Source organism: Lithobates pipiens, unplaced genomic scaffold (genome assembly GCF_037356315.1).
Source record: "Lithobates pipiens isolate NorthernLeopardFrog02 unplaced genomic scaffold, aLitPip1_a1.2 Scaffold_8, whole genome shotgun sequence".
Taxonomy (NCBI): Eukaryota; Metazoa; Chordata; class Amphibia; order Anura; family Ranidae; genus Lithobates; species Lithobates pipiens.
The window spans coordinates 134,256,062-134,279,920 of NW_027507903.1; the positions used below are offsets into that span (position 1 = coordinate 134,256,062).

The 23,859-nt window shown below is 42.1% G+C and overlaps 1 long non-coding RNA gene across 3 annotated transcripts in view; it reads left to right on the top strand.

The window, feature by feature from the left end:
- Positions 1-22,526, top strand: part of LOC143962992 (uncharacterized) — a 93,802-nt gene extending 71,276 nt beyond the window's left edge. Inside the window, exons 3-6 of one of the 3 annotated variants that reach the window (XR_013270852.1) lie at positions 5,572-5,760; positions 6,863-6,926; positions 16,428-16,511; positions 17,508-22,526. This is a non-coding gene — a long non-coding RNA (uncharacterized LOC143962992). The remainder of the gene's footprint in view (positions 1-5,571; positions 5,761-6,862; positions 6,927-16,427; positions 16,512-17,507) is intronic. The other 2 variants (XR_013270853.1, XR_013270854.1) reach the window with 2 other exon arrangements.
- Positions 22,527-23,859: the final 1,333 nt, after the last annotated feature.

Below are 23,859 nucleotides of genomic sequence, written 5' to 3' on the forward strand. Positions count from 1 at the left end.
GACCTTTGTTCCCACGGAGCTAAGAACCAAGATCCTTCGTTGGGGACATGATTCCAAGATGGCAGGTCATGCTGGGTTCCTCCGATCCTTCCTGCTTATCAGTCGTCACTACTGGTGGCCTAATCTCCGCTCGGATGTTAAAGACTATGTTAAGGCTTGTCACGTCTGTGCTCAGTCTAAATCTTCCACTCAAGCCCCTGCTGGTCTTCTCATGCCCTTGCCCATTCCTAAGGAGCCCTGGTCTCATATCGCCATGGATTTTATCACTGATCTTCCACTATCGGAGAATAATACGGCCATTTGGGTAGTAATCGATCGGTTCTCCAAGATGGCTCATTTTGTTCCTCTTCCTGGTCTCCCTTCTGCCCCTGCCTTGGTTCCCATTTTTGTACGAGAGATTTTCCGCCTTCATGGTGTTCCTTCGCATGTCGTCTCGGACAGGGGTGTGCAATTTACTTCTCGTTTTTGGGGAGCCTTTTGCAAATCCCTCGACATTACCTTGGATTTTACCTCTTCTTATCATCCCCAATCCAATGGCCAGACTGAGAGAGTTAATCAGGAGTTAGAGGTCTTTCTCCGTACCTTGGTCTCTGCCCATCATGATGATTGGGCATCACTATTACCGTGGGCTGAGTTCTCCCACAATAATCATGTTAACGTCAGTTCTCAGAAAACACCCTTCCTCACTGTTTATGGAAGACATCCTCAGCTTCCCCTTCCTATGATTTGTTCTTCTGACATTCCAGCTTTGGCTACTGTTCAGGAATCATTCAATTCCATGTGGGCTGACGTTCATGATTCCCTCCAGAAAGCTGCCAACAAATTCAAGAGTTTTGCTGACCGTCGCAGGCGTAAGCCACCCTCTTTTCAGCCAGGAGACAAAGTCTGGCTCTCCACCAGGAACATCAAACTCCGGGTTCCTTCCCTCAAATTTGCCCCAAGATTCATTGGTCCATACACCATAATTTCTAAACTGAATCCGGTTTGTTTCAAGCTCCAGATTCCCAAAAGCCTCAAAATCTCTAACTCCTTCCATGTTGCCCTTCTAAAGCCGTTAGTCCTCAATAAGTTCTCTCGTCCTTCCCCTACCATAGCACCGGTCTCTGAGGATGATCAGGAGTACGAGGTTAGCCAAATTTTGGATTCCCGACTCTGTAGAGGCATTCTCCAGTACCTCGTGCACTGGAAAGGTTTTGGTCCTGAGGAGAGGTCGTGGATTTCGGCTTCCGAGGTCTTTGCACCTCGTCTGTTGAGGAAGTTTCATTTGAAGTTCCCCTCTAAACCTGGTCCCAGGCGGGGGAGGGGGAGGCCTCGTAAGAGGGGGGGTACTGTCATGGTTATGCATTAGAGTTGTTCTCCTTACCTGTCTGCATGTGTTCATTTCTAGAGACCAGCCGAGCTTCACCTGACTGCTTTTATTTCCTTCCTCTGGAATGGCTCCACCCTAGCCCCTATCAGACTACACTATATTAACCTTTGCACTGCTAGCCTATCCTGCTGATCAACCTTTGTGTATTAGCTTCCTGTTTCCTGTCGTGTGCTCTGCTTCTGATTTCCGTTACCGACCTTGGCGTGTTCTGACCATCCCTGCTTGCCTGTGACCCTGACCTATTGGCGTGTACCCGACTATTCTGTTCTGCTTGTGGCCCCGACCTTGGCTTTGTCCCTCACCATCCCTATCCTCCTGTTACCTACTGTGGGTGTGAGCTGGGGGACCCTGGGGGTCGCGACCTGGAGCCAGTTGCAGCCAAGACCATCTTCACCACTCGAAGCTCTGGTGAACACCAGCTGGCTTTTAGACTCCGCGCCCCGGGGAATCTTACGCTCTTACCCCAGTGGGATCTGTCCCCCGTCTGCAGCCATCAGCCGTAGGGTCCACAGCCTTGCGGTGCATCCCCAACCCTACGGTGTGCACCTGTCACCTGGGCTCTAGGTGACCTGACACCTGGTGTACACCATCAGAAGTCTAATAGCAACTATGGGTGCACTGTATTGTGTACTGTGCAGACCACCAGAAAAGTAGTAGCAACGGCACTATGGGTGCATGGTAATGTGTATACCACCTGAAGTATATTATAAAAAGTACACCAGGAATGGCCTGCAGTCAGATATAGGCTACACTGGATGCAGTATATATATATATATATATATATACATACATACACACACACACACACACACACACACACACAGTCAGTCTCTATATATATATATATATATATATATATATATATATATACTGCATCCAGTGTAGCCTATATCTGATTTATGTATATTTAATATACTGCAGATAACTGAATAACCTGCCTGCCTGAAGTATATTAGAAAAGTACACCAGGAATGGCCTGCAGGCTACACCGGATGCAGTGTATATATACAGTATCTCACAAAAGTGAGTACACCCCTCACATTTGTGTAAATATTTTGTTATACCTTTTCATAGGACAACACTGAAGAAATGACACTTTGCTACAATGTAAAGTAGTGAGTGTAAAGCTTGTATAAGAGTGTAAATTTGCTGCCCCCTCAAAATAACTCAACACACAGCCATTAATGTCTAAACCACTGGCAACAAAAGTGAGTACATCCCTAAGTGAAAATGTCCAAATTGGGCCCAATTAGCCATTTTCCATCCCTGGTATCATGTGACTCATTACTGTTACAAGGTCTCAGGTGGGAATGGGGAGCAAGTGTGTTACATTTGGTGTTATTGCTCTCACTCTCTCATTCTGGTCATTGGGCATTGGAAGTTCAACATGGCACCACATGGCAAATAACTATCTGAGGATCTGGAAAAAAGAATTGTTGCTCTACATAAAGATGGCCTGGGCTATAAGAAGATTGCCAAGACCCTGAGCTGCAGCACGGTGGCCAAGACCATACAGCGGTTCAACAGGAGAGGTTTGACTCAGAACAGGCCTTGCCATGGTTGACCCAAGAAGTTGAATGCACATGCTCAGCATCATTTCCAGAGGTTGTCTTTGGGAAATAGGTGTATGAGTGCTGCCAGAATTGCTGCAGAGGTTGAAGGGGGTCAGCCTGTCATTGCTCAGACCATACATGGCACACTGCATCAAATTGGTCTGCATGGCTGTCTTCCCAGAAGGAAGCCTCTTCTAAAGATGATGCACAAGAAAGCCCGCAAACAGTTTGCTGAAGACAAGTAGACTAAGGACATGGATTAATGGAACCATGTCCTGTGGTCTGATGAGACAGAGATAAATTATTTGGTTCAGATGGTGTCAAGCATGTGTCACGGCAACCAGGTGAGGAGTACAAAGACAAGTGTGTCTTGTCTACAGTCAAGCATGGTGGTGGGAGTGTCATGGTCTGGGGCTGCATGAGTGTTGTGGGCACTGGGGAGCTACAGTTTAATGAGAACCATGAATGCCAAAATGTACTGTGACGTACTGAAGCAGAGCATGATCCTCTCCCTACAGAGTCTGGGCCACAGGACAGTATTCCAACACAAAGACCTGAAACACACCTCTAAGATGATCACTGCCTTGCTAAAAAAGCTGAGGGTAAAGGTGATGGACTGACCAAGCATATCTCCGGACCTAAACCCTATTGAGCATCTGTGGGGCACCCTCAAATAGAAGGTGGAGGAGCGCAAGGTCTCTAACATCCACCAGCTCCATGATTTTGTCATGGAGGAGTGGAAGAGGACTTCAGTGGCAACCTGTGAAGCTCTGGTGAACTCCATGCCCACGAGGGTTAATGCATTGCTGGAAAATAATAGTAGCCACACAAAATATTGACACTTTGGGTCCAATTTGGATATTTTCACTTAGGGGTGTACTCACTTTTGTTGCCAGCGGTTTAGACATTAATGGCTGTGTGTTGAGTTATTTTGAGGGGATAGCATATTTGCACTGTTATACAAGCTGTACACTCACTACTTTGCATTGTAGCAAAGTGCAATTTCTTAAATGTTGTCACATGAAAAGAAAAGATATAATAAAATATTTCCAAAAATGTGAGGGGTGTACTCACTTTTTTGAAGATACTGTATATATGAGACTGACATATATATATATATATATATATATATATATATATATATATATATATATATATATATATATATATATATTTTTTAATACACTGCAGCTAACTGAATAACCTGCCTGCCTGCTCAATCTAAATCACACTCTCTCTCCCTCCACGCCAACAACACACTACACAGGGCCAACATGCAGGCGGCCTTATATAGTGTGGGGCATGAACTTATTCCCCTTGAGCCATAATTGGCCAAAGGCACCCTGCCTTTGGCCAATTATGTCTCTCTTAGCTGAGGGCGCTAGGATTGGCCAAAGCATGTAGGCCAGTCATCATACAGCAATGCATTGCAATCTCGCAGTGCATTATGGGGCATTACGTGACGCTCAAGTTTGACACAAATGCCCCATGTTTTTTTTTTTTCGACGAACGGGCGAACACCCGATGTTCCCGTCTAACTCATGCTCGACCTGAACATAAAGCTCATCCCTACTGTGGAGACAGGTTTTGAATATCTCCTGTCTTATTTCCTGCATTATATTAGTAAAGATGTAGAACATTTTGGCTGCAATGCCTTGCTGCTCAGCAGGCATATGAAAAGCAACTGTTTCCCAGATATGCAAGGCTACCACTTTGTTTTCTATTTACACATTTTCTAAGTTTTACCAAGTGGTTGTTCAGATGTGCCAGCTGTGGGTGTAAGGTATTTCAGATTTTTGTTCTTTATAGTAGGTCTGGTAGCCCACCTCCCAGTTGGGATGCCTCTGGCCATCCTAATTGTATCTGAATAGTGTAACAAGGAAGTACAACCCAGGGAAGAGAATGTAAGGAGGGTCGGCATGACTAAAGTGAGGAACATTTACGAGAAAGGTTAAATCCTGTCAATTTAGTGGTGAAGGGGCATAGTTCTTACCTTATTGGAGGCTGAAGGTCAGATGGGCAGGGAGGAGCCGCAAGGGTGTTTCGTGCAATGGATGCTGGGTGTTCATTCCAGGCAGTTCAGGTAAAGCGGAAACTTCTCACCCTCCCGTCCTGTATTTTGGATTACTGGGATATTTGGGGTCTTGGGTTACTATTTTGGGTTATGAATTTATAGGCAAGTCCTTATTTAAAAAAAAGGGGGAATCATTGTCATAGCAGTTTAGCGGGTCAGAGTGTAACTATATTGTTACAAAATTGGGGGCCCATCTAGGGTATTGTGCTCCCACCTGGTTGGTTATTGGTGGTTATCGCAGTAGCTAGGTCTCCTGGGAGGAAATGTAAGAAGGTGTGAGGTCGTAATATCTTCAAGCCAGATGGGGTGCTGCTGAGGACATGTACGACTACAGTTATAAACTGTGACATAAGAGCACCCAAAGACCCCTTCCTGGTTGCATCGTTCATTTGTTTTTATTGATGTTAATTATTCATTTGTTTAAAAAAAAAAAGGGCCTGCTGTGGCCATTTAAACCCATGTCATGCAGCTTTGTGTCTTTATTTAGAAAGGTTAACTGACCAAGGTTGACGCATTTTTTAGTCAAGAAAATTGGATTTTTGTACTCATTGTAGTCATTTTCTTGGATTTCATAGGCCTGTGTTTATGGACTTGCTTTCAGCACTACTTGTTACAAAACTAAGGCATGCTGGGAGTGAGAGGGATTACATCAGACTGGTCGCTTTTTTTTGTTTGCTAGTGTGCAAATCCTCCTGTAGGCTGCAGAATAATCCAATTGTCTCTGAATACTGTGATCCAGAATGATCCAAGAAAAGGATTTTATGGTGAGTACAAAAATTTTAATTTTAAACTTGCTTTTTGTTTTTTCAGGCTGCGCATATTGATTAACTTATAACATAGTACAGTATGTAAAAACATTAATTGATGTCTTTATAGCTGAATTCCATACAATTGGCTAAATACTTTCATGAAATGCATAATGGGGAGGTTTTTTTTTTTACCTGTTAAAGGATTTTTATTCCTGTCTATCCAATTTTGAAGTTTTAAGAGCTCTGCCACACAGCATGTTTGGCAGGCCTGAAGACCTTTTTTTGGCTGCAGAACAAATCTTGTCTGACCCTCAGCCTGTGACTGAACAGCGAAAGAAAAAGCAGTGCAAGAGTGCATAATCTGATGCAGCTCTGCCTAGAAACCAATTAGCTTCCAGGAATTTTTTTAAAGCTTAATTGAACAAGCTGAAGTTAGAAACTGATTGGCTACCATGCACAGCTGCACCGGATTATGCACTCTTCAGTTTTAGTAGCATGTTAGTAGTTAGCACATGAACACTGCAGCATAACTCACTTGCTCATTGTGCTGCTTCTCTCTCTCCCAATCTGAGCTTGGCTGTACAGGAGACTGCAAGTTTCTGATACCAATCCCAGTACTTACACAGCTTGCATTGTGTTTGCATTCACTTGTGTCTTCTGAATCTGTCAGCATTACATTGGCTGCAATAATCATTAAAATACTTTCTTTAATCATCTAGATTTTACTGGATGCAAGATAGCTCTCTTAAAGTTCTTTTTAACAGCTCCTTGTACTTTTTTCAGTTTTAAAACTACAAATAATATTTCAGAATATTCACACTTTCAAGTGCTGTTACTAATTTTCTAGTTTTGCTTTTCCATTCCCTGGTTTCCCCATAAATTCTGGGCAAGAGATGGCACACGGGCTTTAGTTAAGCATTTTATGTTCCAAGGTTTACTATTTAAGTCTTGCCAAAGGACAGTTGTGTCTTTTTGTTCTTTTTTATGTGAAATATCTGCAATATCCTAGAATTTGTTATGTTTTACTGCTTAAGCTGTACTAATAATTTGTGTTTCTTTGCTTCACTGACTTACCTTTAAAAAAAAACGCTATTTTATTGCCCTATATAAACTGCAGGAATGGACACTTTCTGTAGAGAATGCGATTTCTGAAAAGCCAAAAGGCAAAATTTCACATCCAGGTAATGTGGTCTTCTCTCCCAGTTATTTGATTGATTGGAACAAAATGTGCTAAAAGATATATACGGATAATAGTAAATGGTGATGACATCTTTGTATAGAGCAGCAGACAAGTGTGAAGAATGATTTAGTTATCTAATACAGAATAAAAAAGGCTCTTCTTGTATTCTGGATGGCTCTTACATGCTGCCGACCAGAGCTCCCAGACACAGCTAGGCCCCATCATTTTTGTGGTTACGCTAAAGGGTAGGAGATAAGGTAACATGTATCAGAAATCCAATGTGATAAATAATGGGTGTATATTATTGTAGAATCTGTCTCAAAGACACACAAGAGTACCAGCAGAATAACCATTGAGGACAGAAACACAGGCTGAAAACAATACTTTTAACCACTTTCAGACCGGACCATTATGCTGGCTTAAGACCAGACCACTTTTTGCGATTCGGCACTGCGTCGCTTTAACTGACAATTGCACGGTCATGTGACAAGGCTCCCAAACAAAATTGGCGTCCTTTTTTCCCCATAAATAGAGCTTTCTTTTGGTGGTATTTGATAACCCCTGCATTTTTTTTTTTTGCACTATAAACAAAAAAATGAGCGACAATTTTGAAAAAAAAAACGCATTATTTTTTACTTTTTGCTATAATAAATTTCCCCCAAAAATATATAAAAAAACATTTTTTTTCCTCAGTTTAGGCTGATACGTATTCTTCTACATATTTTTGGTAAACATTAGCGATTATTGATTGGTTTTCACAAAAGTTATAGTGTTTACAAAATAGGGGATAGTTTTATAGCATTTTTATTATTTTTTTTTACTAGTAAGGGCGGCAATCAGTGATTTTTATTGTGATTGCGACATTATGGCGGACACATCGGACATTTTTGACACATTTTTGGAACAATTGTCATTTATACAGCAATCAGTGCTATTTAAATGCACTGATTCCTGTGTAAATGACACTGGCAGTGAAGGAGATAACCACTAGGGGGCAGTGTAGGTGTTATGTATGATGTTATGTGTTTTTTTATATTGTAGGGGGGCGTGGACTGGCATGTCATGTCACTGGTCGTCCTTCCCTATAAAAGGGAACAGACAATCGGTGACAGCCACAGAGGGAAGCACGGGGAGAGGTTTACACAGACCTCTCCTTGTTCTTCAGCTCTGTGACCCGATTGCAGGACACCAGCGGCGATCGGGTCCGCTGGTCCTGCGGCAACGGTCACGGAGCACAGGACCGAGTCGGGAGCGTGCCGCCAGCGGCACGCTCCCGACCCACGACTGGGCGGTCCTTAAGTGGTTAATCAGTGGCTGCAGACACTGATCAACAAGAGTTTTCTATCATTCCTGTTCAACAGAAATCTCTGTCAAACAAGAACAGCTACACATGGATCAAAACTCAGCCTTCAGTTTCTTCTGCATGCACCGCTGACATCCCTGGCTGCTGCTTGCTAGAATATCTCCTAAACGGTACATATAAGTAAAAATAATAAAACAGAGTTTACTACCACTTTAGGTCTTGCCAGAGGCCAATTGTGTCTTTTTGTGCTTCTTATTAATGTGAAGTATCTGCAATATCCTAGAATTTGTTACAGACGCTTTCTGTACAGAGTGCAATTGCCGAAAAGCCAAAATGTCACATTCAGGTACAGTAATGGGACCTGATTTTATTGATTCATTGGAACAAAATGTTCATTGGAACAAAGTTATTTAATTCATTGGAACAGAATGTGCTAAAAGATATACACTGATTATGGTGAGTGGTGATGACATCTTCATATAGAGAACAACTACACATGGATCATAATTCATACGGTTCAGCAAGCACTGGATGAATTTTGATCCATCTATGGAGAATTTTAGTTTTAAACTGTTCTGTCATTACAATTTACATGAATATGTAAGGGAAGCACCACCAAATCACAGGATTAGGGGAAAAAAACAACAATTATTGAGTTAAAAGTAATGATTTTGTAACATAATTAAAAAGTAAACTGCAGCCCCCAAGCTTCCACCATTTGTAGTTGTAGCTTATACTATGTAATCTCTGACCAACAATCATAAAGAAACTGCTCTGATCTGTTGTTTTCAGACAACCTCTGGTAGACTAGCATACCTCCCATCATTTTGAGATGGGAATGAGGGACACCTACCAGCAAACGTATGTAGGCATAAGACACGCCCCTGCCACACCCCTTTAAAGGAGAATTAGCCCAAAAAAAGGTCAATTAAATCCACAAGGGCTTTTTTTTACCACTACTATTCCTTTATATTGGCTTTTAAAATGTACAAATGCAGCAATTTAGAATTTGGTTGAAAGGTTTAGCACTGGGAAACACTTTTTGAAAGGTAAAAAGTGCATTTTATATACAGCTATATGGATCAGACTACAATGAGGGACAAATGAGGGGGGAAGAGGGACAGAGGGACATTGCTCCAAATCAGTGATAGTCTCTCAAAATCAGGGACAGTTAGGAGCTATGGACTAGCAGGAGGAGCCGCAAAAGTACAAAAAAAACCTCTACATGTAATGATCAAATATGACTGCCCCTCATTGTATATAGATAATTGCAAACAGGAATGAAGATAGTTTTTTTTTAAAAATAACACACATTGAGGTCACTGTTTACATTAAGCTGGTCACTTTGACATGTATTACTAAAAACTATAAAAAATACTTGGGGGCCTATTTATTAAAAGAAATATGTTCATTTCCTATCATCGTCAGCTTTATCTATTGGCAATAATGTGGTATTTTCCAGATTGAGGTATTTCAGGAAAATACTGCATTATGGCCACTAGATGGAACTGACGATCATAAGAAATAAACATGGACAGATTACAGCAATTATTATTGACAGATGAACAAATTCTTCAGGCATTAGCACATAGAATTCTTATAAATATACCATCAAGTTTCCTTTCTATTACACATAATCCACAGTAGGGATGAGCTTTGAGTTCGAGTCGAACTCATGTTCGACTCGAATATTGCCTGTTCAGCGAACAGTGAACAATTTGGGCTGTTTGCAGGAAATTCGAAAAGCCGGAACACCCTGTACAAGTCTATGGGAGAAAACTAAAATGCAAATTTTAAAGGCTAAATATGCAAGTTACTGTGCTTTATCCGAGCACGCAACCTGGCAGGCCACAGGAAAAGAGGGGGGGGGACGAGAGAGCGCCCCCCCTCCTGAACCGTACCAGGCCACATGCCCTCAACATTGGGAGGATGCTTTGGGGGTCTGTGACCCCTCAAAGCACCATGTCCCCATGTTGATGTGGACAAGGGCCTCATCCCCACAACCCTGGCCAGTGGTTGTGGGGGTCTGCGGGCGGGGGGCTTATCAGAATCTGGAAGCCCCCTTTAACAAGGGGACCCCCAGATCCCGCCCCCCCTGTTTGTGAAATGGTAAGGGGGTACAAAATTACCCCTACCATTTCACAAAGAAAGTGTAAAAATGGTTAAATAAGACAAACACACTTTTGAAAAATTCCTTTATTAAAAATAAAAAAATAAAGATTCCAGCAGTGGTAATCCACTCTTGCTATCCAGCGATGGATGATCATCTCTCCAGGGCCCAGCGATGGCTGATCTGATCCAGCGACGGGTGATTTTCAGTCCAGCGTTGTCCATACATGCATCCGTCTTCTGTCTCCACTGCGGAGACACTGCGGGGATCCCAGCGCTGACCTTTCTTATATTGGGAGGGCGGGGCCACCCATCACCTGACCCCGCCCCCCCCCTGACACTGATGAGGGAAGCCATGGGGTTCCCCAGCGACGTATGTACCCCCTCTGATGTAACGCACCTGGTAATTGAATTTAGGGGAACCCCTACGCTTTTTAAAAAAAATGTTTTATCAATCAATGAATTGTCGGCTAATACAGAGAACACTCATTGAGTGTTCTCTGTATTACGGGAGCAGACAATGGAAAGTGATTTTAAAAGACTTTTTTTTCCTTGCGAAATGACACTTTGTGCAGGGACAGTTCTAAGCACGGGAAACATGCGCCCCTTCACAGGCATACTATAGACACCCCCCAGGTACAACATTTAAAGGAATATTACACTTTTATTGTTTCACTTTAATCATTATTAAAATCACTGCTCCTGAAAAAACTGCCGTATTTAAAACAGTTTTTTGCATTGATCCATGTCCCCTGGGGCAGGACCCGGGTCCCCAAACACTTTTTAGGACAGTAACTTACATATTACCCTTTAAAATTAGCACTTTAGATTGTGAACTTTCGAGTCCCATAGACTTTAATAGGGTTCTAAAGTTCACACGAAGTTTAGGTCTGTTCGCAGGTTCTGGTGCGAACCGAACAGGGGGGTGTTCGGCTTATCCTTAATCCACAGGAAGATTCTGTTAACATGATACACCAACTGCTGACAGTTGAATGTGAAGGGTAGTTTATTAAACAAGATATGAGCAAATAATAAATATGTCTCTGAGGCACTGTATATGACCAGGGCCTTTATGCCTTTCACAGGGTGCATGCAAAAGGTTCATACTAACTGCTTTTAGATACTTTCAGATGCGTACAGCAGATAGTTTTGTATGCATGTAAATGCAAACCTAGTTATCAATGAGCCCATATACATAGCTGCATCTACCTATGAAATTGTACGCTGCGTTGAGTCGCACACACAAAAGTAGGACAGCTGCAGATTTTAACCACATATGCTTATAAACACGTTTAAACGTGCATAAATGTGAGTATGAGGTGTGCATTTTACGTGGAGTCATGCAGAAAATAAAAATCTAAATGCAGCATTTTTTCTGTCCATGTGAATGATAATTTGATGGCACACTACAGAAGCTTCCTTCTGAATTCCTGATATCAGTCTTCTAGGAGAATTTTCAATGTCATTCCTAATTTGTGTTAATTATTGAATATATTATTAATCTTCCTTTATTCTCCTCTTTCCCTCTTCCCTCTTCTCTCCCCACCCAAACAAAAATCCACTTCTTCAGCTCAAATCTCCCCCTTCCCTCTTCCCACTCTCAGGCAAAAATCCCCCCCCCCCAGGATAAATCTATCCCCTTTCTTCTTCTGTGTAAAACACTCACCAGACTTTAGATGCAGAGCAGTGTCTGGCATTAGTAAATTGAAGTCCTATGCTTACTCTTGGCGGTGCCCTGGGACACATCAGAGTCAAGGAGGACACCAGGAAAACCATTTTCAGCTCTGCACTGCTTTGCACCCAAGGTCAGTATGGTAATTTACAGCTATGCAAGGAATCCCACATAACCCTAAAATGTGGGCGCCACTGGAAATGGGACATATGTGCCCCCATTGCCGGGTCCTGGCAACGTTGAAGACGGGGGTTATTTTTAATACTTATTGGACTGCATAGTCATATTCAGATACCTTGCACAATTGTAACAGGAATATAGACATACAACAACTATGGAAATGGAGGTGGGTAGTACAGAACTACTGATCTATTTCTTTAACACTGGATCCCATTGCAGTTTTAAGGAGAAAACAACCTTCACTATGTAAAAATGTGTTTGGGATTCAAACGGTGCTAACTGGTTCTAAGAGGCAGAAAAATAAAATCTGTGATGTTTTTATGACATCCACTTTTTTCTGTCCACACTACTGCATCCCTTGGTTGGCAACTAGCATCTAATCTCCTTAATCAATAGACGGTGCAAAATGAAGATGGGATACTGTAATCACATAACTCCGATCCTTCCTTTCCCAAGAGAACAGTCATGATTTGTATACTTCATACAATTATTTTGGTTGTCAGGCTTGCAATATGTTTGCACATATTTACAGCATGATTGTGCAAATGGATATTGATTTTTAGGCTCATATAAATATTTGGAGAGACAGATACTGAGGACCTGCTGAGAGACTATTGGTAGCCACATCAAGCATGCTCACTTGGCCTACTCCACCAATTTGAATTTGTGAGCAATGCATGCAGAAATTTCATTCATTTAAAAAAAAAAAAAAAAAACAGGTAGCTTCACACCCAAACACATAACATACTTATACTTAGGCTGGCCATATAACTGAGGACCCAAACGTTCTGAAATGAATGCTTCCAGCCTTGCACAATGCCCAGTTTTGCCAGGCAGCATTGGGTGACACTTTTTTTTATTGTCGACCTTCAGTAGAGACTAAAAGCAAACTGGATATAATTTCCTAACACTCCTACAACCACAAAAAACAGATGTGGTTGTTCACATGACACACAGTGAGATTTTCATTTATTTGATCATGTAATGAGCAAAGTATTTTCCTACATATGGCAAGATGCATCAGGAGTAGAAGAGAATGTGACTGTTTTTTTTTTTTTTCAAATCTCATTAGACTTGCCTGTAAATAACTGTCTCCGTATCCTGGTGATTTAGCTTTGTGAATTTTCTTTAACCAGAAAGTGACATGGAACAACACAGCAACTTAGCAATTGGTACATCAGGACACTGTCTGATTGAACTCTGCATGCATTCCCTGTGGGTTTACTCCAGATGCTTTGGTTTCCTCCCACACTCCAAAGGCCTTTAAGTTACGTGGCTCCTGCCCAAATTGGCCCTAGTATGTGTATGTATGCATGTGTGATATATACCTTAGATTGCATGGGCAGATCTACCGGGGTACTTGGGTGGGCTGTGCCTCCCCCCAGATTTCAGTCATGCCCCCCTCCCAGGCTGCTACTGATATTGTGGTTGGCGCACTGGGCTCCTCCTACCTGCACTGCCACACAGGGATCCCCTGAGTCCCACCAGATATAGCTTGCTCTGCACAGTTCTCCAGAGTCCAAGCACAAAGCTGGCTGCTGCACCTATGCGATACAGCAGAGTCTGACCTGTGAACAAATTGTGGGATGCTGCCCTACTCATCAACTATGTGCCGTTTAGGACCCATCCACTCCAGATGTAGTAGGATGCATTTTTGACTGTACCTCAAGTGCACACAGTCCAAAATCCAGGTTATCCTATGAGCAGTGTAGTGCAGTGAAGAGAAGTACAGTAAGGTGCATTTGTTTGTGCTTTAAATGCACAAAGTTGCACTGCAATGAGAGAGGTGAGACGCAAGAGGAAGAAATGGTAATGGACTTTAGAGGAGGATATGGTGGACTTTGGAGAGCTAAAAATAAAACAGGAGGGGAAGGGGCCTGCACTTAATAGAGACAAAAAATGGGGGACTGGAATTTAGAGAGGCAAAAAAACAGAAAGGGGGGAGGTTGGACTTTATAGAGACAAAAAAGAGGGAGAGGTAGCAAGGGCAGGGACTTTGAAGAGACAAAAAAAAAAAAAGAAGAGGGGGGATCTCAAAAATTGAGAAGGGGAGTTGGATTTTGGAAACGGCAAAAAATTGCAGGTGGGGAGGGGGGGGGGACTAAACTTTGGAAAACAGAGGGGGAGTTGGGTTTTAGAGAGACCAAAAATGGAGCGGGGGACTGAACTTTGTAAAGATAATTAAAAAATGAGGGGGAGAGAAACTGAAAAAGTCTGTACACGTGCTGGTTTGCTTTGTTCAGCTACTATTACCTAGTTCCCTGGTGCCTTACATGTGGCCTGATGATCCTTTATGTGTGGCCCGTGGACTCTTGGGCACCAGTCTCACTGCAGAGTAGCAGCGGGGTGCTGGATGCTGGAACAATCTCTGTGCTCTAGTAGAGAGACTGTACTGTGCGTGGAGTTCTCTCCAGCATGGAGACAGAGCAGCGTACAATGTACCCCTACCCCGGGATCTGGGGGCCCCCTTGTTAAAGGGGGGCCAAGGGTTGTGGGGATGAGGCTCTTGTCCCCATCAACATGGGGACAAGAGCCCCAAAGCACCCTCCCCATGTTGAGAGGATGTGGCCTGCTATTGTTCAGGAGGGGGGCGCTCTCTCCTCCCCCTTCCTTTTCCTGCGGCATGCCAGGTTGTGTGCTCAGATAAGGGTCTGGCATGGATTTTGAGGGGACCCCACGCCATTTTTTTTTTTTTGGCACGAGTTTCCCCTTGAAATCCGTACCAGACCTGAAGGGCCTGGTATGGATTTGGGGGGGCGGGGCCCCACTCTATTTTTATTTTTTTTTTGGTGTGGGGTTCTCTTTAAAATCCATACCAGACCTGAAGGATGCATGCTTTGGCCAATCATTAGACGCTATCTCGCAGTGCATTATGGGGCATTCCACAGCACTCAAATTTGCCACAAACGCCCCATAATGTTGTAAATTTGCCAAACAGAGGTTTGAGTCTAACTTACGTTCGACTCGAATATCGGGCTTATCCCCAATGACCACTGATATCAAGGGGGAATGTTGGAAGTTAACACTTTCACTGCCATTGCCACCAATACGGGGGGGGGGGATAACACTTTAATTGCTATGACCACCAATGCAGAGGGAGATGGGATTAACTTTTACTGCCATAACCACCAATACAGAGGAGAAGGAAGGGTTAACTAGACATGACCCCCAATGTGGGGGTGTTAACTGTCACTGACTCTCAATGCTGGGTGGGGTTAACTCTTATGCTGTGTACATGCGTCTTTCCGATTGTTTTTCCCCCAAAAAAATTAAAATAAATCAGACGGACCTAGAAATAGAACATGTTTAAAATCTATCCGATGGACTCAATTCTGACGGACTAAAATCGGGAAAACCCTTGTCTGTGTGCTAGTCCAACGGACCAAATATGACGCAAGGGCAGCCATTGGCTACTGGCTATTGAACTTCCTTGTTTAGTCCATTTACATCATCATGTTCAATACAAATGAACTTTCGAATGGTTTTAGTCCATTCATGTGTGGCCAAGTCTGTTCGGAAAGTCCGTCGGGAATACCGTCGGACTTAGCCTGCTGGAAAGTCCGGTCATGTGTACTGACCACTAATGTGTCTATGTTAACGTTTTTAGTACTTCCACTAATTATTGAGGCCACTGACACCAGTGTTGGTCATTATTACTGACACCAATACTGCAACTTCAGTGTGCATTGCGACACATTGCAAATAAAAAGCTACAAAAATGTGCTGCTATTTTGCAGTCCTCTAGAAGTGTAGAGGACCACATTTGAGGCCTGCTATGATTTTCCAGTGCCCTAGTTTGTTTTCTTTGCTAGAACACATTAGCAGTTTGATTTTTTTGGTTGAAGAGCAGGCACAGCAGCCCCTGAACGAGATAGCAATACAAACTCCCAGTTCACAAAGCTCCCATGCACCAGTTGACAGTATGCCCAATGACTTTTTTAATGCACACCCAGATCAGACAGGCTAAATCCAGTACTGTTAGATTCTAAGTTCCTAGAGGGCAGGGACTGATGTGAAGGTGAAGTGCTGTGTAAATTGTTGGTGCTATATAAGTATCAGTATTAAATAAATAAATAAATATGACTGCTCACCTGGTGCAATTATTCTAGAACTGCAGGCAGTGTACAACATTTCAGTGATGTAAAAAATTCAGACCTATGAGAGCTTGCATGCAACAGGATCATAATGTGCAAGGCAAACACTCACCTTCTTTCTTGTTTCACTCCTTTACTGTCTAGGTGATGAAAACACAGCAGAATGTAAGTTGCAACTTGCCAGCAAGCGAGCAACACCTCACATGTCCAGCTGGTGAGAAAGCACAGGTGAGTCTTGCATAGTGACGAATATATACAGTATCTCACAAAAGTGAGTACACCCCTCACATTTTTGTAAATATTTTATTATATCTTTTCATGTAACACTGAAGAAATTACACTTTTATGCAATGTAAAGTAGTGAGTGTACAGCTTGTATAACAGTGTAAATGTGCTGTCCCCTAAAAATAACTTAACACACAACCATTAATGTCTAAACCGCTGGCAACAAAAGTGAGTACACCCTTAAGTGAAAATGTCCTAGTTGGGCCCAAAGTGTCAATAGTTTGTGTGACCACCATTATTTTCCAGCACTGCCTTAACCCTCTTGGGCATGGAGTTCACCAGAGCTTCACAGTTTGCCACTGGAGTCCTCTTCCACTCCTCCATGACGACATCACAGAGCTGGTGGATGTTAGAGACCTTGCGCTCCTCCACTTTCCATTTGAGGATGCCCCTCAGATACTCAATAGGGTTTAGGTTTGAAGACATTCTTGGCCAGTCCATTACCTTCACCCTCAGCTTCTATAGCAAGGCAGCGGTCACCTAGGAGGTGTGTTATGTTGGAATATTGCTCTGTGGCCCAGTCTCTGAAGGGAGGGGATCGTGCTCTGCTTCAGTATGTCACACTATATGTTGGCATTCATGGTTCCCTCAATGGACTGTAGCTCCCCAGTGCAGGCAGCACTGAAGCAGCCCCAGACCATGACACTCCCACCACCATGCTTGACTGTAGGCAAGACACACTTGTCTTTGTACTCCTCACCTGGTTGCTGTCACACACACTTGTCACCATCTGAACCATATAAGTTTATCTTGCTTTCATCAGACCATAGGACATGGTTCCAGTAATTCAGTAATTAACTCACCACCATCACTCCTCCTGTCCACTGTCTCAATCCCCCACAAAGATCTTGGGCAAAAATGTACTTTTCCTGAAAGTGAAAATTTACATTGGGAAAGTGGAAGCATATATATTATATATAATTAATATTGTCTTTACAGATTCAAGGTTTAAAAACACAGAGGACATCTTTACACCATCATCACTTCTTTGTCTCTCTCAAAGCTTTTTGCGGTCTGGGCTTGCTGTTCTTAATCACAGTAGCCAGGAAGCCCTTATCCCAAAAAGAATTTGCGAGGGAGGAATATCTTCAAATACAGTGAAGCTGGAAGCTAAAGCAATGCAGTGCTATGATATCTATTATTACTCTGTCAATAAGGGATAAATGTTCTGCACCAATAATGTACCGGCTTCAGATTTGTTTTGAATTTGGTTGTAACTTTGAGATACACTAGGCATGAACAAATAGATAGGGATTGCATTTGTCCACTGTAAATAAACTATTACAATATAATAATAATAATAATAATAATAATACAAATTTTAGCCTAATCATGATACCTTTGTGTTTGGATTTCAGCTTGTAATAAGAATATAGAGGATTGGATTTGTTTTAATACTTTCCCCTTGTACATGTTGATTGAATGATCTATACAGACAGGAATTTAAAGTGACACTAAACTCTGGTTTTAAAAAAAATATAATCTATTCAATTATTTATTCTTAAAGCGTAACTCCACTTTTCTTTAAAAATTTTTTTATAAATCCCCTATGCGTGATCTATGTACATTGCAAGGATTTTAACGAACTTCTTTGCAGATTCCTACCTTTTGTTATTCTGACGATATAGCTGTTTGCCTGTGTCGATGTGCACAATGAATCTAATGGGAGTGGTTTTATAATTATCATTCAGCTGCTGTACATGCAAGGCTCTAATGGAGAAAATGGCAGGGTCTGCATCCCTTTAGATGAGATTTCACTTTGAGAGTATCTCAGGGGATATCTGCAGGTGATGCTCCAAATCTGATTTGTATCTTAGTATTGGGTTGGCAAAAAGAGGATGAACTTTAAATGGCACCACAATTACAAAATAGTTAAAATTCAAATGTTTTCTTAGTCATAAAACATAAAATGTAAGACGAAATTAAAAATACATGCTTGTTAGCATTTATATACCAATAGGTAACTGGTACAACTAACACTCCTGATATAGGAAAGACTACCCAGTTGGAATAGAAATGAGTAGTAGGTACCCTACACACATATGGTTAGGGGCAACAGTATTCAGGGATGATAAAGTCAAGTTCCATATGCTGCTTAACATGTGTTTCACGACAAACAAGCTTTTTCAGGAGCTTGTTAAACTTTCAGTAGTACCAACACATATGTAAATAAAAAAACACTATATATAAGCAATCTGGACACCAAGGATGTGATTAAATACTTACAATGTATTCAAAAAGTAAAGAACTAAGGCAGGCAGAAAGTAGCAGCTAACTCCCAGGTCCCAAATAGACATGTGCAAAAGGAAAAAATTTGTTTAGTTTCGTTTTGTTTTAATTCGTTAATTCATTAATTTCGTTTAGTTATATTCGTTAACTTCCTTAAATTCGTTTTCGGATTTCGTTTAGTTTTCTACCGAATTCGAAAAATCGGCCACATTCGAAAATATTTCAACCAAATTCGAAAATATTTCTACCGGATTCGAAATGATTTCAACATGATTCGACATTATTTCAACCACATTCGAAAATATTTTGTGATCCGACTTTAGGGCCATGTATCTCGGGGTCACTTGGTGCTAGAAACTCCAAATTTGGATATTTTGTAGTGCTAGTACTATTGTGTTTGCATACCAAATTTTGGGTTTCTAGCTATAAGTGACCTCGAGATATGTGGCCCCAAAATCGGGTCGCAAAATGTTATTCTCTGCTCTAATAACTAATAACATTTTGCGACCCATCCGATTTTGGGGCCACATATCTCGGGGTCACTTATAGCTAGAAACCCCAAATTTGGTATGAAAACACAATAATACTAGCACTACAACATATCCAAATTTGAAGTGTCTAGCACCAAGTGACACCGAGATACATGGCCCTAAAGTCGGGTCGCAAAATGTTATTCTCTGCTCTAATAACTAATAACATTTTGCGACCCATCCGATTTTGGGGCCACATATCTCGGGGTCACTTATAGCTAGAAACCCCAAATTTGGTATGAAAACACAATAATACTAGCACTACAACATATCCAAATTTGAAGTGTCTAGCACCAAGTGACACCGAGATACATGGCCCTAAAGTTGGGTCACAAAATATTTTCGAATGTGGTTGAAATAATGTCGAATGCAGTTGAAATCATTTCGAATGCAGTTGAAATCATTTCGAATCATGTCGACTTAATTCGAATTCATTCGTTATATTTCTTTCGTATTCATTGTAATTTGTTATTTTTTTATTCGGACATTCGGATGCATCCGAATGTCCGAAAGATGCAAAATTCGGCCGAATTTCGATTCGTTACGAAACGAATTGCACAAGCCTAGTCCCAAACAAGTGGATGTGGGGGCGCATCTAGAGGTGGTAACAATTATAAAGAATGGTAGGTAAGTGTAGGGCAAAATTAGGTTACCTGATCCAATCAATAGGGCACTTCCATTTTCATTGGATCCAATAAGTGGCTCCTGACAGTGGGCCTACAAGACAGGTTCAATCAAAGGATCGTTCCTAGCACCTTCAAACAAGGCATCATCAAACCTCTGCTAAAGAAACCTAACCTCGACCCTCAGGACCCTAACAACCGTAGGCAAATTACAAGCCTTAACACCATTTCAAAGATCATGGAGAAAGCTGTAGTACAACAGTTACAACTCCACCTGGATACACATAAACTCCTAGATCTGCTGCAATCAGGCTTCCGCCCGGGTCATGGCACAGAAACAGCACTCCTTAAGATTTGGGATGACGCCCTCGAAGCAACGGATGACGGAGAGTCATGTCTCCTGGTACTGTTAGACCTCAGCACAGCGTTTGATACAGTAGACCACAATACTCTACTCGTCCGCCTCACAGAAGTAGCCAGAGTCCAAGGCGCAGATCTCCAATGGTGAAACAGATCTCCAATGGTGAAACTAGAAAAATTCTTCTCTGAATCCCAGGCAGTCACCTGCAGAGTCCCTCAAGGATCACCTTTGTCACCAGTTCTCTTCAACATTTACATCCGCCCACTCCTCCAAATCATCAGATGTTTAGACCTTCGCTTCCACTTGTACGCTGACAAAACTCAACTTTATTTCCGCATCACTGGACAAAAAAAATCACCACCAACAACTAGAAAATTGCCTCAATCCAGTAGAAGACCTGATGACCACCAACTCCCTCAAACTCAATGAATCAAAGACAGAGCTTCTTATCCGACACCCAAATCATAATTCTGTAACCAAAACCTCCTGGACTCCTCCCACCGTCTTTGGGCAGACCATCTCCCCTAAGACCAAGGCCAAGAGTCTCGGGGTTATTTTAGACTCACAAATGTCAATGGATGCACAAATAGGAGCAGTAGTCAGTGGATCTCACCATCTGCTACATCTACTACGCAGACTCATCCCTTTTATCCCAAAGAATGATAAAGCAGTGGTAGTTGGAACAATCATTAACTCACTTTACATAGGATTACCACAAAATCAACTTGCACGATTAAAATTGATCCAAAACACAGCGGCAAGGCTGATAACAGGAAAAAACCCTGGGAATCAATCTCTCCTTCCTTGAGGAGCCTACATTAGTTAACCATAAAAAAATCAGATCACATTCAAGACCCTCTGCCTCACCCACAAATGCGTGCATAGAGAAGCTCCTCAATACCTAGCTGAGAAAATTAATCATTACACACCAATCTACAGTCTTCGATCAGCCAACAAAAACCTCCTCCTCGTGCCCAAAACTAGGTACAAATCTAAGGGGCATCGGAGATTCGCTGTCCAAGGACCTCGGCTATGGAATGCTCTACAAATCAACATCCGCCTGGAAGAAAACCACCTGGCTTTTAGGAAAAAACTCAAGACCTTCCTCTTCTAGCTGATGATCAAAGCTCGTCACAGCGCCTTGAGGCAATTCAGTTCAGGTTGTGTGCTATACAAATATTTCATTCATTCAAAGGGGTGGATACATTTCTGAAAAGGGGACTAAACCATAGCTATAAAGGATACATTTATAACAGAAAATAAAACAGCACAAGTAGATAAAGGGTTTAATCACAAAAGGCCATGATTTGTATCTAAGTGCAGACTTCTGAGAAAATCAGTAAGCCAATCACACAAGCAGGAAATTACATATCTCTGTACAGAACACCTCTTTAAGATAAAAATACCCATAGAATACTCATGCCACGTGCAATGTAACAAAGGTATGCTGTAAACTATGCCCAGTTTTCTATCTGTGCAGCATCATTTTCTTATTTTGTGAAGTTCCTGTACAGCGCGGCCATCTCCAGTGTGGCCATCTGAAGCCATAGTGTCCTTCTTCCTGGATTCCATGCATGTTGGCTACCCAGCATGCACCTGCTAATCTCGTACATGTGCAGTGCGGTGCAATCTTGGTCAGCTTGCCAAGCTGACCAAGAATCTCCATAGATGCCAACATTAAATGTAACTGGAGCTGTGCCATGCCAAGCTGACCAAGGATTTCCATAAACGCCAATGTTAAATGTTACGGGAGCAGTGCCATGCCAAGCTGACCAAGATCTCCCAGAAGCCAATGCAAAACCGGAAATGACATCCTAAGCCGCAGCCAGTAAAGGAGGAAGTGAAATTTGATATAGGCTTAAATCAGGTAAGTGAACGGAAAAAAATAAATAAATTGCCAATTCATTTTAAGGATGCACATTAGTGCTGCATGGTAAGGAGTAAAAAATGTGGGTGGAACTCCGCTTTAAGGATATCATTTAGTGTCACTTTAAGACTTTAGGCTAGGAAGTATATTATAATATTACTGACTAAATTACAACAATATTATAAGATAAAACGCTTGTATATGTAACAATAGTTTTATGTTTTAAATTTTTTTTTAATATAAAAACGGTAAAACTTTTTAAAAAGTTTGTTATGTGTACTGACTAATTCCCTTTAAATCCTTGTATTTGAATCATTTTGTTGTAAATAAACTATTGTGTCTGTCCCATGCATGTCTCCCTAATGTTTTTTTTTTAACTGACTCTTTTGCACTTAAGACCAAGAAGTGGACAACTATTTTTAAGTTTATTTCAATGATTTGAGATAAGTTATACAAATGAACATATCAGATTATTATCATATGACACACTTTATGATTATATTTCTGTGCTCTTTTGTGTATTTCTCTGACAGTGTATTACCCAGAAGTACAGTAGTTGCAGTGGCAGAATTATAGGGGTTGCAGAGCTCGCCATGGCGATCGGGCCCCTTTCTGTAGGGGGCCCTTGAGAGCCCCCTGTACTCTCCGATAGGAGGGGTGGCTGAGAGGAGCTCCCGATTCCGAACTGTAATTGGCACTGTGCAGGGAGCTCCTCACATTAACCTAAGACAGTGAAAGCACAGTGTGTGCTCTCTTTGTCTCCCCCTACAGTGCAGTACCCAGGCAGGAAGAGCCAAGGTAAATGACTGCTGTTTTCTTTTAATAAGACTATCTACTGTATGTGTGTTTATATGCATGTGCGTGCGTGTGTGTGCATGTATGTGTGTGTGCATGCACGTATATATGTGTGTGTATGTATGCATGTATGCGAGTGTGCATGTATGCATATGTATGTATGTGAATATGCATGTGTTTATCAGTGGTGGTGCGTCCAAAAGGGCGCACAGGTGCCGCCCCCTCTCTCCAGCCACTCCCTCTATGACCAATGGATAGATTCATGCATAGCATAGCATGAATCTATCCATGGCCACTGCTACTACCCCCATATTTAGGTGTCCGGTCCCTGAATTACAGTGGCGGGGGGGGGCAGGGGGTTGCGTTTGAAGCACCTGATTAGAGCCATAGGCTCTAATAGGCTTCAAAATAGGTGAACTGCGAGCGCCATACTTGACGCTCACAGTCCACCCAGGTGTGTTAGTAAAGTGAATATTAAATTCACTTTTCTAACACTGAAACGCCTCTCCACCAATCAGGTGTGCGGGTCTATTACCCATCACCTGATTGGCTGAAACGATAGGCGCAGCTATTGGACGTCTATCAGGAGGAGAGGAAGGGAGATGAGAATGGCAGCATTTAATGGGCACAGTGGCAGCATTTGATGGGCACAGTGGCGACATCTGACGGGCACAGTGGCGATATCTGACGGGCACAGTGGCAGAGCTTGATGGGCACAGTGGTGACATTTGATGGGCACACTGGCAGCATTTGATGGGCAGAGTGGCGAGTCGACATTTGATGGTACAGTGGCTGCAATTGATTTTTTTTCAGAATTTTTCAGTTTGCTTGCGCCCCCTTATTTTCTTTGCCACTGGTTTATATGTGCATGCATATGTGCATTTAT